At 43.6% G+C, this 15,348-nt stretch overlaps 1 protein-coding gene across 6 annotated transcripts in view; it reads left to right on the top strand.

Annotated features, from left to right (window-relative positions):
• Positions 1-15,348, top strand: part of LHFPL2 (LHFPL tetraspan subfamily member 2) — a 151,067-nt gene that overhangs the window by 9,450 nt on the left and 126,269 nt on the right. For 4 of the 6 annotated variants that reach the window (XM_081289914.1, XM_081289917.1, XM_081289919.1 and 1 more), the window contains exon 2: positions 3,106-3,181. The exons of the other annotated variants lie outside the window; for them this stretch is intronic. The gene's annotated coding sequence lies outside the window, so the exon portion shown is untranslated. The remainder of the gene's footprint in view (positions 1-3,105; positions 3,182-15,348) is intronic. 6 annotated transcript variants of the gene reach the window in all.

The raw sequence follows: 15,348 nt of genomic DNA on the forward strand, positions 1-15,348 counted from the left end.
AAGGCTCTAACTTCCTTCAATTAAATCTGCATTTTCCCACACTGTATCACTTTGAAGTTACGTGATTACAAAGTTTTTAAAAGTTGCCTATTGTTTCCTCTGGAGCATTATTCTGAAACTGGCCTGACAATTGCTGGGTGCTGCTAGACATGTGGACTCCCAATCTGCTTCCCTGGGGTTCTGACCTTGAGTTCTGAGGTGGGTCCTGGGAATCTCTTTTTTAATATTTATTTTTTAGTTGTAGTTGGGCACTTATTTATTTTTATGTGGTGCTGAGGATTGAACCCAGCATCTCGCACGTGTGAGGCGAGCGCTCTACTGCTGAGCCACAACCCCAGCCCGGGAATCTCAATTTTTTTAAACAAAGCTTCTAGGTGATTGTTGTGCTCAGGCAGGTTCTAGAAATACCAGTTTGGAGAAATATCACTGTAGAAACCTGTTCATCTGAGCCTGTGATATTGGCCCTGGCTGGGGCACACTCATCTCTGGAATACTTGGTTGTGAAGGGCTGTCTCTTTCCCACTGGACAACTTCCCTTCTTATCTTGACCTGTTCTGTCATTACAGACAGGCTCTTATCCTTGATAGAACCAAATGAGAGAGCCCTTTGTCAACAGGGTAGGGAGTAAGTTCCCTGAAGCCTTTATTTTTAGGAAAGCTTTATAGACACTGATTACTAAGTGCTTTAGGCATTCTCAGGGATATTGGGCTTTGAGCATTGAGCTTCTGCAGAGAAATGTTTTAAGAATATCTGACACTGACTTTTCTCACCTGTTTCCCTGCTTTGGCTCAGACCTTAGAGCTAATGAACGTCTCCTTCTGAACTAATAGATAACCAAAAGTGGGTACAGATGGGCCCCATCCTCCCTGGACCAGCTCTGTTCTGATCTAAGTGAATTGGGAGATTAAGTATCAGCTTTCCACATCATTATATCAGCATTAACCTCCACTTCTATAGATGCAGGATCCATCTCAGCTGCACCCTAGAGGCAAAGTTAGCTTATGAAACACACAAAATGAGAAATGGTTGGTGCGATGGGATGGGTGTGGTATAGCAGGAAGCCTGGGCACCACAGGCACAGGGGCAGGTGGGGAAGCCCTAAAGCTGCAGTGTGCGGATGTGGGGTGTCATCTGCAGGGAGGAAGTTGAATTTCAGCAGTGTTGCTTGATGTGCATTGGAGTCCTCACTATCCCTGTACCTCTGGGGTTCTGTGGCCTGTTGTCAAATCTTGCAGTTCAGCAAGCCATGTGGCCTTGGCAGGAGGGGCACACTGTGGAAGCTGAGTGTGTATCCATTCACTCACTTAATGATTGTACTGATCTGAAGACTGTTCTTTGAACCATTTTTTTCCCCCTCTAGTAAAGGAAAGTAAGTGCTGTGAAACAAATGAGGATGTGAGATTTTTACCTACATTTCACAGAAATATGCTTTTTCAGGGGAGGGAAACAATACAATTCAAAGACAGATGTAGCTACATGGGGCTGTTCTCAATCTGAAGTACTTTATGGCTCCTGGGTGGCATTGGTGTCTTTGTAACCACACGGTTTTGTTCCACACCCCAGGAAGAAACTTGACCCTCTAATAAAACCACAGGAACCTTCTGGGATGACCTCAGTGTTTCGTTCCTGGAGTGGTCAGATTCTGTATCTAAGTGGGAGGAAAAACATCAAGAAGGAGAGGCATGTGTCCACTTTATTTGAAATTTCTCAAAACCAGTGAGGGCTACATTGCTTGGGGAAATAGAATCCCCCTGCAGTGCCATTTCCTTGTGCTCTAACCAGTTGGTCTTCAGTGCTAGGAACTGATCCAAGCCTCCACAAAACCAGCTTTGTGTATTTTCTTTTAAACAGAAATGGGCTTCAAAGGCCCCAGAGAATGTGAGGACTTGAGAATAGAGTTGGTGTTGGGTTATAAGCTGGGCCAGTTCCATCCTCTGTCCCTCAGAGCTGTCCTTTAGCAAGCATCAGAATCACCTGGAACAGTTGGTAAAACACAGATTGCTGGGCTCTCCATCTCAGAGGCTCTGAGTTCTGGTATGGTGGGGAATTTGTGTTTCTAACGGATTCCTAGGTGGTGCTGATGCTGCTGATCTGGGGACCACCTTTGAGAACCTTTGTGACCCAAGGCACTCATTGAACCCTGAGGGTGTGTTAAGTCAGGCAGACTCTATTCCTGAGGTGGGGGGCTATGGGTGATGTGTGCTGGTGGCAATCACCTCTCACAGAGGAACCTGCAATTTGGAAACATCGGTTCTCTGGAGATGCTGGAGGGAGCCCTGGCTCCACCTCTGATCACGAGGGTCTTCCTTTTGGTTCTATCACAAGCAACCAGGGATGTGGCACTTTGGGTAGCTAAAAAGGATGGTTGTTGCCTCCTTCCATCCCATTCTGCTTTCTGGTGTTGCTGAAAGCCTCTGAACCATGCCTTTCTCCTATACCTCTCTCACTTGCCTCAAGATAATATCCAATTCTCCTGAAATAACTGTAGGGATTTTTGTCATCTGAAACTCTCCAATGGTCACCAACCATTTCTTTTGTGATTCACTCTGTTCTTGCTTCAGGGCATCTCATTTTGCTGTTATTCTCTAGTATGGTCAACTCCAGCTTGTCAGGGTTCATCTTAGCCCTCACTTGCTCTAGAGAGTTTCTTTTATCTCCCCTGGAATTAGCTGGTACCTCTGCAGAGGTTCACATTTCACCTTGTATTTCCCTTGCTTTGATTCCTATCATCTGTATCAAGATTAGGATTGCTACCTGTTTACTTTTCTTTGTGAATTATAAGCTTCCTGAGGGCGGGGAACCCAACTGTGTGCCGCTAGGCATATAGAAGGTTCCTGGCACATAGAAGACTTTCTTAATTCTTCTGTGAAATAGATACTACAGCAGAGGAAACTGAGGCATGGTAGATTATGTACCTGGCTTATGATTGTCCAGTCACTGAGTCAAACTCAGGATTTGCTCTAACCCCTTGGCCACGTGTCACTGGCCAAGTCTTTTGCTCTGAGGCTAAAGATCCCTAACTGTGGTCTGCAATTCTCTATGGGGCCCATTAAATGATAGGCTTCTCCAAATTAACAGATGTGGCTTTTTCCTGTTGTTTTTCAGGTAAACTTGTAAACTGACTGTTGAGTTCACAGCTGACCTGTACCTTCTGCATTTCATTAAGAAGCACCTCAAACAGGTAAGGGGTTGTTTCCAGGGTTCACTTATGCCTAGGTGACTTGTCCCAGAATGGTATGAAAATGCACTCTGATGACCACCCAAAGCTGTCATTCACGAGAAAGAAAATCCTTGAATGTAGGATATCATTTCCTCTATGGAAGGAGGAGAATGGTCCTCTGCCTCTGTTGTGAGTTACTGGAGATGTTTAATGGATGCGGGTGAACTTCATCAATCAACATTCTTTCCTTCTCCCCTTCACTTGGAGCTGTGCTTTAAAATTCCTGTTCCTCAAGCTGGAACACACCTATAATCCCAGCAGCTTGGGAGGCTGAGGCAGGAGGATCACGAAGTCAAGGCCAGCCTCAGCAACTTAGTGAGGCCCTCAGCAACTCAGTGAGATCCTGTCTCTAAATAAAATATAAAGGTCTGGGGTTGTGGCTCAGTGGTTAAGTGCTTCTGGGTTCAATACCCAGACCCACCCCCCACCCCCCACAAAAAAATTCTGTTCCTCATTTAACAACCACCCAAAAGTTCACCTATTATTTATTAGATCATCTGAATGAGAGGCACTTTGGAGTTTAGACTTTTTCCATCTATCTACTGAACAAATGGCTGTTTCTCTATCCCCACACAATCCCGTGCTCTTGTCATGGAGAGCTTTGCTAACTTGTTTGTGCACATCTTTTTCCTTTAGTCTGTGAGTTCTCCCATCTCCCACCTAGCATGGTTCCTGACTTGGAACACATTTTCAATCAGTAAATGAATGTTTATCTGAGGGAAAAAAAAATGCCCTAGTAAACTGAACTAAGGCATAGCCCCCTGACACAGGGAATATCGTAATGTGATTCTAAACCAATTAAGTGATTTGTAGAGTGCCTTATGGATTAATTACCTGTTTGCTTACATTACCACACATAATTGAAAATTACCATAATATAGTTAAATCAATAGGAATTTAGATTCTTATCCCTATTGAAAAGTATAAAAAGTAAGGCTTTTTTTTTCATTATGTTTCTCCTGAATAGTGTAAGTGATGTTAGGTCATAGAACAGTGATGGATAAATAACAATCCATGGCCCTCAGCAACCCATCCTCTTGGCTTCAGTCAGAGAGACAACATTGTTAACCAGACCCTGGAAGTCCCAGAATCCCAGCCGTTGGCGTGCAATAGGATTGAACATGTATCTAAATGCAGAGGCAGGTAGAGAGGAAATAACTGACTTCCCCAATTTGGAAAACTAAAGGAAATAAAAATGTTTCTTGGTGGGTTGCGCACTTGCTTGAAACATAGTCTAGATTTAAATAATTTAATGAAAAGCTTTGGATAGCTACATTTTATTTTCTCCATACTTAGTAGGAGGGGGATACTAATTGGCTTGATGTTGTAGAACTTTATCCTGTGGAGTAGAAACCCCCAGGGTGGTGATCCACCTGAATGGGACCTGGATCATTTCAGAAGTTGGTGGATGGTCGAATTCACTAAAACGGGGGCTTGTACTTTTGCAAAGGAGAATGTGGCCTTGAGATTTTGCTTCTGTCTCTTATCTTTTCATTCTGCTTGGATAGCAGCCTGACTCATTGTTCGGTCTTTCCAGTTGCTGTTTTGGGCCTGTGCAGCCCTAAAACAAAGAGAAAGAAGTTGTCTTCCCATTTCTGTGTGTGCTTTCCACAACCTACTAGAGGTACCTGGCCAACAAACGCATGTCAAAGCAATCACATATCCATGGTCCTCTACATGGTGCTGAGTATCCTAGCTGCAAAGCCACCTGGAAGAGAATTTATGAACAACAAGCCAGTAACAAAAATTTGACTCCCAGTTGACTCCCTTCATGGTCTTAAAGTTTCCTAGGGTTTGAATAGAAAGATTTGAACTTTGCCCAGGAATTTCCAGTCTCCATGGAATCAGTTTGTCTATCATACTTGGAAAGTAAGCTAACAAAAATGAAATTAAAAGGTTCAGATGTTAAAATATATGAGTGGGCTTTAGTCATCTTTGGAATTTGAGATATTCCTGAATATTTGTGTTGCACTATGGCTGAGGTGGCTGTGTGCAGGGCCCTTGTATCTGTGCTTCACCTTGCCCAGCACATGAGGAGTGTTTACCAATTTATAATGAGCCTCTAGGAGATGTCTGGCTCTCCGTACCTTATGTTTTATAATATAGTTCTTCCAGATTTGAAAAAAATCACAAATCAAGGTAAATCAAGAGGTTAGGTTATTGGGCTGGGCTCCTTCCCACAGGTCTGTATTCAGGCATATTTCACAGAGGTCTCTAGCTTAATTTTGGCTACTCGACGTCATCCTACCTAGAACACCAAGAAGGAGTATAGTTCCTCAGTTCCTAGAGCTTCTGAACTTGGAATATGTCTTTCAGACATGTACTATGGTGTTATTCTTTCACTCAGTGAAATGTTTACACTTGCTAAAGATGGGACTGTGAGTGCCTCATCAGATAGATTTGTAAATCAGAATGTTTTTAATAAAGTTGTTTTGGTATGTTGACCTTGATCCAAAGACACTGTCTTGCGTGGTCCCCTTATGTTGCAAGTAGGCTTTGGGAACAGTAGGAATAGTGACAACTAGTGGACTCAGCAACTGGTCCACTGGTCTTGGATGCCAGTGTTATTATCATCCTGAGTTTTGATTGACAGTTTCTTTTATTGATGAAATGCTGGAAACAGGTACCAATGCTTAAATAAAGAAACAGGCTCCAATCAAGATCAGGTTTTTGTTGTTGTTGTTTCTGGGTGAAACCTTAATGATCAGCTATAGTTCCTTAAAGAGGAAGCAAAATCTCCAAAATAGCCTTTTAAGTTTCAGTGCAAAGCTGGCTCCTTTATTGACATCTCTGGGAAAACTCTGCTGTGTTCCATTTCCAGATCTCAATCGATGCATAATTTAGGAACCACTTTTTCCTTGGATCAGGTAACTTGTCAGCTGTAATTTGTAGGCTGGTTTGTCTTATCCACTGTAGGGGTTTTGTTATTGATTTGAAAAATTTATAGGCTCTTTTTTTTCTAGGAAAAGTTGATTTTCAGTAGACTACTTTGGACTTTTTACTTTACAGGACTAGAGGTGTTGTTTTAATCACTTTCATGGCCTCTTTTAGTTAGGAAATGACTTCTCTGTTCCTTGGGGTCCTTTTAGGGTTATGGTCCTGAGTTTAAAGGAAACTCTTTAGAAAGCTAATTAATAAAAGCAACTTTTCCCAATAGACCAAGATAGCGAAAAATTTTTCTCCTTCCATCTCTTTTAATGATAAATAAAAGATCATTCTTAAAATGTAGATCATTCTTAAAATGAACAATTTCTGAAATTCCGTTTTCTCAGGTTCCTTCTTCAGATCTGGTGAAGCCTTGGTCTGTTTCCGTTAGCCTCACTCATGCCGACGTTTCCCCCACTTGGTGGTGGTGCCCACCTCTCTTGTATCTCTGCATCCAGTGAGAAGCCCTCTTCCCTTTATGGCTGCAATCTGGAAAAGAAAACAAATAGCTGAAGCTCCCATTGTAGCCCAGCAGGCTGGGGAAAATAGTTCTCATTCTCTTTATTTGTGGGTTCAAAGTGCATGTAACATTTTATGGGGGCGATCAGCCCTCCCAAGGTGCTGGCTTGAGTGGGCCTGTGTTTTCGCCTGGTGGACAATTAACCACGCTGACCTCCTCCTTTGCTTCAGCATTTCTGGCTGAGTTGACACTAATGCTCTGAGAAGGGGCTGCTGCTCCTTTGAGCAGAGCACCAGGCCAGGGTGGGGAAACATTTGATCTTGTTCAAAGGGGATGTCTCTGAAGCATGAAGATTGAACTGATTGTGACCCCACCCCGGGGAAGGAGAAGCGCCCGCTGGAGAGTAGGCCAGGAGGAAGAAGCCCCTGGTTACTAATCCCATCGGCCTGTGGGTCCTCAGGGTCTCATATCTGTTTAGAGGAGAGAGAATTGGGGTGGAAGGCAATAAAGCAGGCCTTAAATGAAAGGGGCAGGGGGTCATTTTATCTAATTTTGTGGTTGTTACAGAGGAATAAAAGACAGGAGATAATTTCATTAGCCCCTGTGAGATCTTTGTTACAGTGATATGGCATTTTGGGAGGTGACAGTTTATTTCCTGGTAAACCTCGAGTTAGGTTTCCACAGAGCCAAGGAGGGTCGGGGAGCCACATACCCTTTAAGTCCCTGTGGACGGGCTCAAACTGAACATGAATCCATCAGGCAGGTGATTGCGTCTAGAGCTGGGATGTTTGACCTCTGAGGAAAGCTCATTGGTCATCTGTTGCTGACCTGACTTGTTTGGGGCACGATAGTCATCCTGCACATTCTCTAGAGCTGAGCATTGTTCAGAGCCTTCAGCCACACGATGGGAAATTAGCAGAGGAGGGGGAGCGGGTGCTCGGTGCCTTCTATTTGCTGAGTACTGTGCTGTTCACAGTGTAGGCTCCTATCTGTTGCTTTTTAAAAGCCCTGCTGGGTAGGCAGGTATTCCTATCCATGTTTACAGAGAAGGCAGTGAGGCAGAGACAGCTCATGTGGTTTGCCTCAAGTCTCCCTGGAGGGAAGTGGGGATCTGAATTCTATCCCTGGACTCATAACATTCAATTGAAGCTTTTTGTGTCATCATTAGAAGAAACGGGGGAGGAGGAGGAGGAGGAGAAGGAAGAAGAAGAGGAGGATGCTAAGTTTTTTTCTGAGATGGGAAGATGGTGGTGAGTGGACAGTTCTGTGTACCAGCCACCAGCTGGCACCATTCCCCAAGGCAGCTTGGTTTCTTTCTGAAGAGGGGCAGAGTGACCAGGGCAGGGAGACAGGGGATGGAGGGGATTGGCAAGGGGAGTGGGGAGCTGTCAGTGTGACGGACTGTCCTAAGCATAGTGATGGCTGATTCCTTGAGTGCTTGTGATCGGGAGGGATGGCGGCACCTACTGTCCACCTCCCTCCATTCACGTTCTCACTGTCGGGTTGTTTTCTTGTCTTTAGCATCTCTTCCTCGACTGTGTAAATTTCTGCTTAATATTTGTGAACTTAGCTCTGACAAAAAGAGAACCTCTGTTGAGATGTGATAATAAAAACTGTATTAAGGATTAAAATGTTAAGTACTTTCAACCATTGCTTAGGTTCATATAGTTTGTATAAAAATCTGTTTTCCCATTGATTCAGGAGATATTTCTCCCCATCTCAGTTGACCATGGAGGCTGTAGATCCCTTCCTTTCTGGTGGGCACGGTGCTCTTAAGAACTCGCGGAGGTGAGGAAGTGCTATTTGTTTTCCTGAGATGTCGTAGTTTGTTGAGGGCGAGGGGTAGAGAGGGCAGATCTTCACTTGTTTCACTAATGCTTCCCCAAGTCCTGAGGAAGACTCTCTGCCCTCTGTTCCCTGGAGGCAAGAGTCCTCTTGCTTTGGCCCTGTGTGGTTCCTTTCCTTCAGGACTGTGGCTAATCAGAAGTTGGCTGCACTTCAGTGCCTCTTAAAAGCTTTTCTCTCTGGCTCTGTTTAGGAAGTTGAAGTGCAGTGTCAGAAATGATGTGAGTTGATGAAGAAGAAATAAACAAACCCAGGCAACATGTGAGGAAGGCTTGGCAGCCTGGCTGCTGTTTTGCTGTAGTTTTGATCTGAAGGAACCAGATTTCCTCCACGTGGAAGGTTCCTGGGCCAAGAGGCCTGAGATGTGCATGTCCGTTGGTCTTCCAGATTAGGGCACCACTTAGTCTAATGAACTCTGGGATGAAAACGTGTAGTTTATGGTTGGCAGAATGGAGATAAGTCACATGGCTGCAGCCAAAGCTATATGAATGTGGAGTTAAAATAGCATCTGTTCAGGGGAGCAGAACATTTCAGAATACTTTAGTCCTCTCTGGGCATCAATGCAGAAAGTGGAGAAGAGGAGAGCTGGGAGGGACTTTGTAGAGCTTCTTGTCTGAGCCCCTTATTTCTGTTTGAGATCCTGAAGGACTTGGTGGAAGCCCTGTTAGGGTAGGTGCCCTTGTCTGTCTTATTTACTCACCTTCATATCTCTGCTCCCTGGCATGTATAAGGTGCTTAACATGCGTTTGTTAAGTGAATGAATGCTGGAAATGAAAATACCACTTCTGACTCCTGTCTAGTGCTCTGAGACCTATACAGGCTGCAGAGTCCGTAAGAAGGGGCGCCAGGTAACTTTTATGTAGTTAAGATTTTCTTTAGATTACATATCGTTTAGAAAATGGAACTGTAATTAGATCTAACTGGTTCAGGTTGGTGGTGAGTTTCAGGGAATGGCGGACCTACTCAAGCTTGGCAGGTAGGTGGCCACATTGCTCTGCACCAGGGACCCCTTTCACATTGGGTTCCATGTCAGCAGTGCCCTGGGGACTTGGGTGCCTCTGCCTCCCTGGAGGAATCGGGATGACTGTGGAATATGTGGGCTGAAGTTACCCCTCTCCCTAAGCTTACCCTCCTCTGTGTCCCAGTGGCTGCAGGTGTGACTGCGAGGTCTGGGTGTTGGAGACTGTGGCAGCAGGAGAAGGGCTATGTTTTCTACAGATTATCTACTGCTGTCCCATCCCATTTTGAGAACTTTGGTCCTGCTGTTGTGGGCCACAACCAAGGAAGCCAGGTCTTGCAGTGGGCTGTGTTTAGAAACCCACAGTGGGAAACCCGGTGTGGTCAGAGGCCACACCGCTGCTTTTTAGGCTGGCCACTTAAAGCCTTGCTGTTTGTTTACCTCCCTTATTTAACTTTCTGGTTAATTCACAAACAAAAAAGAGATTTATGATGACAGTTGAAGGAAGTTTTAAAATTTAGAATAATTATAGGAGATTAATTCAGGATTAAAGGTCGCTAAAGGGAATTTGTAGTCAACAGGTACCAATGCTTAAATAAAGTCAAGAAAGTTTCTTTAAATTCACAAGTGCTGGCCCGAGGAGACATAACTTTTTGCCATTTGGTAGGTTTAGTCCACCTACTCTGGTCTGCCCTCCCCTCACGGCTGAGAATGTCTCTCTTTAAATTGACCTTCAGGCTTCACCACTTGCCTGTGATGTTTTGGGGGAGACAGTACTTTCTCTGGGCACTGCTATAGTTTGCATCTGGAATGTCCCCCAAAGGACTGTGTATTAAAGGCATGGTCCCCAGCCTCTGGCACAATTGGGAGACAGTAGAAGCTTTAAGAGGTGGAGTTCATGGGGGGATGTCCTCAAAGGGGATAGTCTCTTTCTATTTCTATTTCTGGTCTTGCCTGTGAGGTTAGTGACTTTCTCTGTCACATGCTCCTGCCATGATGTGTTTCTTTGACAAAAGCAACAGGATCAATCAACCCTGACTGACGCCTCTAAAACTGTGAACCAAATAAACCTTTATGGGGCCAGGGGAGTAGTTCTTTGGTGGAATGCTTGTACAAAACCCTGGGTTCAGTGTCTGAGAGCTGCAAACAAAGTAAGATAACCTTTCTTCACTTTAAGCTGCTTTATCTTGGTTATTTGTAACAGTACAAAAAGCAGACTAACACAACTAACCATTTTCATGGGGAATTTCTGTGCTACCTCTGGAGGGGCGGGGGAACATGGTACCTTCTGAAACCCCCTTTCACTATTTGCCTGACTTCTGTTATCTTTGTATGAACTCTTCTTTCTCCCTAGAAAATATATAGTAGACAGCCCATCTCCTGGTGGTGCAGAAAACCAGCTGTAGTCAAACACTGATTGAAGACTGCACAAAGAGCCGGTTGGGTTCCGCCTTTTGCTCTGTATTAAAGATCACAGGGCTTCTTGATGTAAAGCTGGCAGGCTTTCTGCAGGCCAAAGGTCAATCTGAGCAGGTCTCCATACCAGCAACAAGAGTTATTACTGTTGTCTGGGTTATTAGAACTTGAACCAAAAGCAAACTTAAACTCACTCAGTGGCAAGTGCTTTGTTTTTTGTTGAGAGGCTTTGAGAAGTGATTTGGGGGCAGTGTCCTTATAGTGTGGAGTTCTCATGGTGGCTATTATTAGCGCTGAGGTAGTTATGTGTGAGTTGGTCCTGCTGCACGGTGCTAGCAGAGTGCTTGGGAAGAGAATAATAAATAGTTACTTGATCTCAAAATATCCTATGTGCAAAAACCCTATAAATTAGAAATAAATTAAGACTACATACATGCTAATAGTTTATTTGAAAAATGTAGTTTCATTCATTCATTTATATATGGGGATTTTTTTCATCAGGATTCTTGAAGGTACAAACAAAATTGAGGTGGAAATACCCTGTTCTCTCAGACGTGATGAGCCTTGAGCTTTTATGGAAGGTACTTTAGAACCCTGTAGTGGAAAACTACAGGTTTGGTATTGCTGTTGATGAAAGCAAAACCTTTTATTTAAAATTTATTTGCCAGTTTTATTGCATGTGATATAGTTTCGATACAGGTGTTCTCCCTCTCCCTCTCGCCCCCCCCCCTCTCGCCTCCCCCCCCTCCCCTCTCTCTCTAAAGTGCTATGTGACTTTATAACCATAGTGACAGAAAAAAGTTAATGGAGAGCGGTAGTGCTTATGTTTACAAAATCAAATGCTGAAATGCCTTGGAGTTCTGTATTCATAGAATTCCAACTCACTAAAAACTAATGCTGTTAGAAGATTGGCTTATATTCATGGTTTTCTTATTGCAAAATGAAGTAGAATGTGTGTACTCCTTAATTACACCCGAAACAAGATATAAATCACTTAAGTACTGTTTTCTATAGAGTAGGAGTGAGAGAATCAAAGTTTGAGGCTACTTTGCAAGAATTTGCTCCTGTTTTTACAACAGAAATCTGAGAAGTCTTTGATCTTTTCTTCCATTTGTATTTTCTATATTTTCTCTAGATTTCCTCGATTACTATATATACTCTTTTCCCACAACTAGGATAAAATCCCTGATTGTCACCCCCACTTCATCACCCCTCTTGTAAGGCTAGATTCTTGGGGGTCTTAATGAAGGGACCAGGTTCTTCCCCCAGCCACACCACTCTCAAAGGAGTCTCATTCTGTATCCTCCACTCCTTTCTGAATCCTAGTTGTAGCTCAGAGACAGCCTAGCTCAGCCTGAATCTGAAGACTGCATTTTCTGTACCCTGAAAATGTCAATGATTATATACATAGGGTTAGATTTTTTTTGGTAATTATGCAGCCTTTTAACAATTTTTTAGCAACTGAGAAACAATGAAGAACCTATCTCAGACTCTTTGGAGAGAGAATGCTTGGGAGATAGCTCTTCCCTGCTCCGTTTTTCTCAGTGAAGATGGTCTCAATGTGTGGTGATCCAGCCTTGAGAATTGGGCAGACCTGAGGTCTGATCTCTGCTCCCCACTCAACAGGCGTATGACATAAGGCATGAGGACTTGGTTTTCTCATCTGTAAAATAGGGATAATCACGCCTATTCCGTGGAACATTAGGAGAACTAAATGAGGTAATCTACATAAAGCCTGTTTCTACCTGGAATTTACATAGTGGGAGCAAGTCAGCTTGGAGTTTTCTGGTACCTCCTGCAAGCTTCTCCCTAATAGTTTCCCTGTGGCTCTCCAAGGTGCTCAGAGTGTTGTAGCTGAAGTTGTTTTGGGGCGTGTAGCATGTATTGCTTTTAATTCCTGTCACTCTGTCCATGACAGAGCTTGTTGGTGAGTTTCCTGGTGCCCTGTGCCTTGTATTTACCTTTGCTCTAGAGGAAATTGGCATTTACTGGGACTTCCTTTGCCTTTGGGATCAAGGGACTTCTAGAATGTGTATTTTGATGGGAGTTAAAATTAATAGACATTTAACAAATTAAGTTAGCATTGTGGTCAGATTTGTTAGAGAATGTGTGTTTTTCGGGTGAAATACCTTCCTGGTGAGGGCCAGTCTTGGTGTTGATCTGCTTTGTGGAATAGTCAAGACCCTACTTTCTGGGCTGATATCTTAGTTGGGAAGGGTGAGGCAAAGCCCCCAGATTGTGTAAAAAAAAGTGTTTATGTTTGTCTTGGGAGAATAGCAACATCTCGCACACCATTAACAGGCTTGGCCTGCCAGCAGTCCTGTGTTACAGTATGCAGCAACCTAGCAATGTAATTTATTTCCTTCAGGGAAATGTGGTTTTATGTGCCCTGTATCAGTGTCATTGAAACCTTGTTTTAAGAGGAAAACAGCAATTAATGTTTGGAAATAGGAAATAGCTTCACAAATTTGTGGTGGAAGAGACCCAATAAAAATGACTATCAGGAGTTCCCTGAAGGTGTGTGTAAGAGTTTATAAACGGTGTTTTCTGTCTAGTAACTTGGCAGCTTTTGATTTGTAAGTATTAACTGAAGTATGACTGCCCAAACAGCTGGGTCTGTGGGGGTATTACGGCAAGGAAGAAAGTAACTGCATGGGTACACACAGGCCAGCATCTGTGTCATCTTAGGGACAGGTGGCAGAGGTCGGTCGGGGGTGTGTTTGGCCAGAGGAGGCCATGTCTGTGTCATTGTTGCTATTGTTCTCCTGCTGAGAGATGACAGATGGAAGAGTCTGCACTGAAAGAGCAGCTGTTAATCTGTAACTCTTGGTTTGCTTGTACCCATACATAAACATTTCAGCTCTTATTTTAAGAAATGAAAGACCACAGCATGTGGGAGCCACTAAGTACCGAATCCTTAAAGTTGATTCTTGTGTATGTGTTTGTTTTTAGTATTACTGATGAGTCTGAGCCAACTAAATTAAAAGTAACTCTTTTTTTAAAAACTTTTTTTTAGTTATAGATGGACACTCTATCTTTGTTTTATTTATTTATTTAATGTGGTGCTGAGGATTGAACCCTGTGCCTCACGCATGCGAGGCAAGCGCTCAACCACTGAAATACAACCTCAGCCCCTAAAAGTAACTCTTCATTATTGTGTTAAAGAATGGTTTCATGAAGAGAATTAGTTTCAGACTTTTAGTTGGAGAACTTTTTTTCCCCTTGGTGGGAGTGGGTTTGAACTGCTGTGGCTCTACCACAACAGAGCTATATCTTCAGCCCTTTTATTTTTTATTTTGAGCCAGGGTCTCGTTACATTGCTGAGGCTAGCCTCAAACTTTTGATCCTCCTGCTTCAGCCTCCTGAGTAGCTGCAATTACAGGCTTATGCCACCATGCCTGGCTTTAGTAGGATTCTTTAAAATGAGATATTTCTGTGGAGCTGCAGCATATGTGTGTGTAACTCATAGCAATTAAACTATACATGCATCGTTCAAAACAGAGGGAGAGAAATAACGAAATAATGTGGAACTTCTTAGCAGTCAGCTCAATGAGAGAATGTGCCTGAGAACAGGATTTATCAACCTTGGCGATATTGACATTTTGCAGTGGATAATTCTTTGTTGTGGGTGTTGTCCTGTGTATTATAGGAGGTTTAGCAGCATCCTGGCCTCTCCTGACTAGATGCCAGTAGAACCTTTCTCCTTTCATCAGGATACTGAAAGGTGTCTCCAGACACTGCCACGTAAACGTGCCCTGGGTTGGGAGAGGGCAGGGTGCAAACCTCTGCAGGGATAGAGGTGCTTTTCAGTCTGTGGCTCCCTTTGAGGATCTTTGAGATTTTCTTTGCAGACTCTAAAGGATGGCTCTGAGCCAGTTAGTTCAGAGCATTAAAGATTTATTCCTCAAGGAGAAGAGCCTCAGTGAAATCTCTCCTAGAAGTTTGTCAAGGCTATAGACATGTAAAAAAAAAAGTAATCGATCCATTGACAGATCTTTTTTAGCCTTTTCAGTTCAGAATTTCTTGGTATTAATGGTCTTATGGCTGATTTCTAAACTCTGAGTTTGTTTAATACCATTGTGCTACATCTCTGCTGTTTTGGAGGGGGTGGGGGGAGTCATTCCGGTTCCTTTTTGGGCTCAGCGTCCCGAAACAGGCCATTCTGAGTCTATTCACTGCCAGACCCAGTATAGCTTACCTTTATCAGGGTGTTTGAATTATTATTATTATTTTTTTGTAGTATGATAGAAGAGGTTCTGGATTTTAAAATAAACTCTCTCTCCTTGACTCTGGGTGGGCTGTCACTACTCCTGAGTGTGACAGAAGTGTGCCACGTCACTTCTGAGTCTGGGTCACGGAAGGGCACACAGTTTCCGCTTTGTTGGCTGGAACGCTGTTCTAGTCTGGAGCTGCTGTTTACGAAGCCTGACTACCATAAGACTGTTATGGCAGAAGAGACCCCATGCCAATGGGTAGTCTCAGCTGAAATCAGTCTTTCATCCATCTCCACGTGTGAATGGAGCC

This window comes from Spermophilus citellus (assembly GCF_964194105.1).
Source record: "Spermophilus citellus genome assembly, chromosome: 1".
Classification (NCBI taxonomy): Eukaryota; Metazoa; Chordata; class Mammalia; order Rodentia; family Sciuridae; genus Spermophilus; species Spermophilus citellus.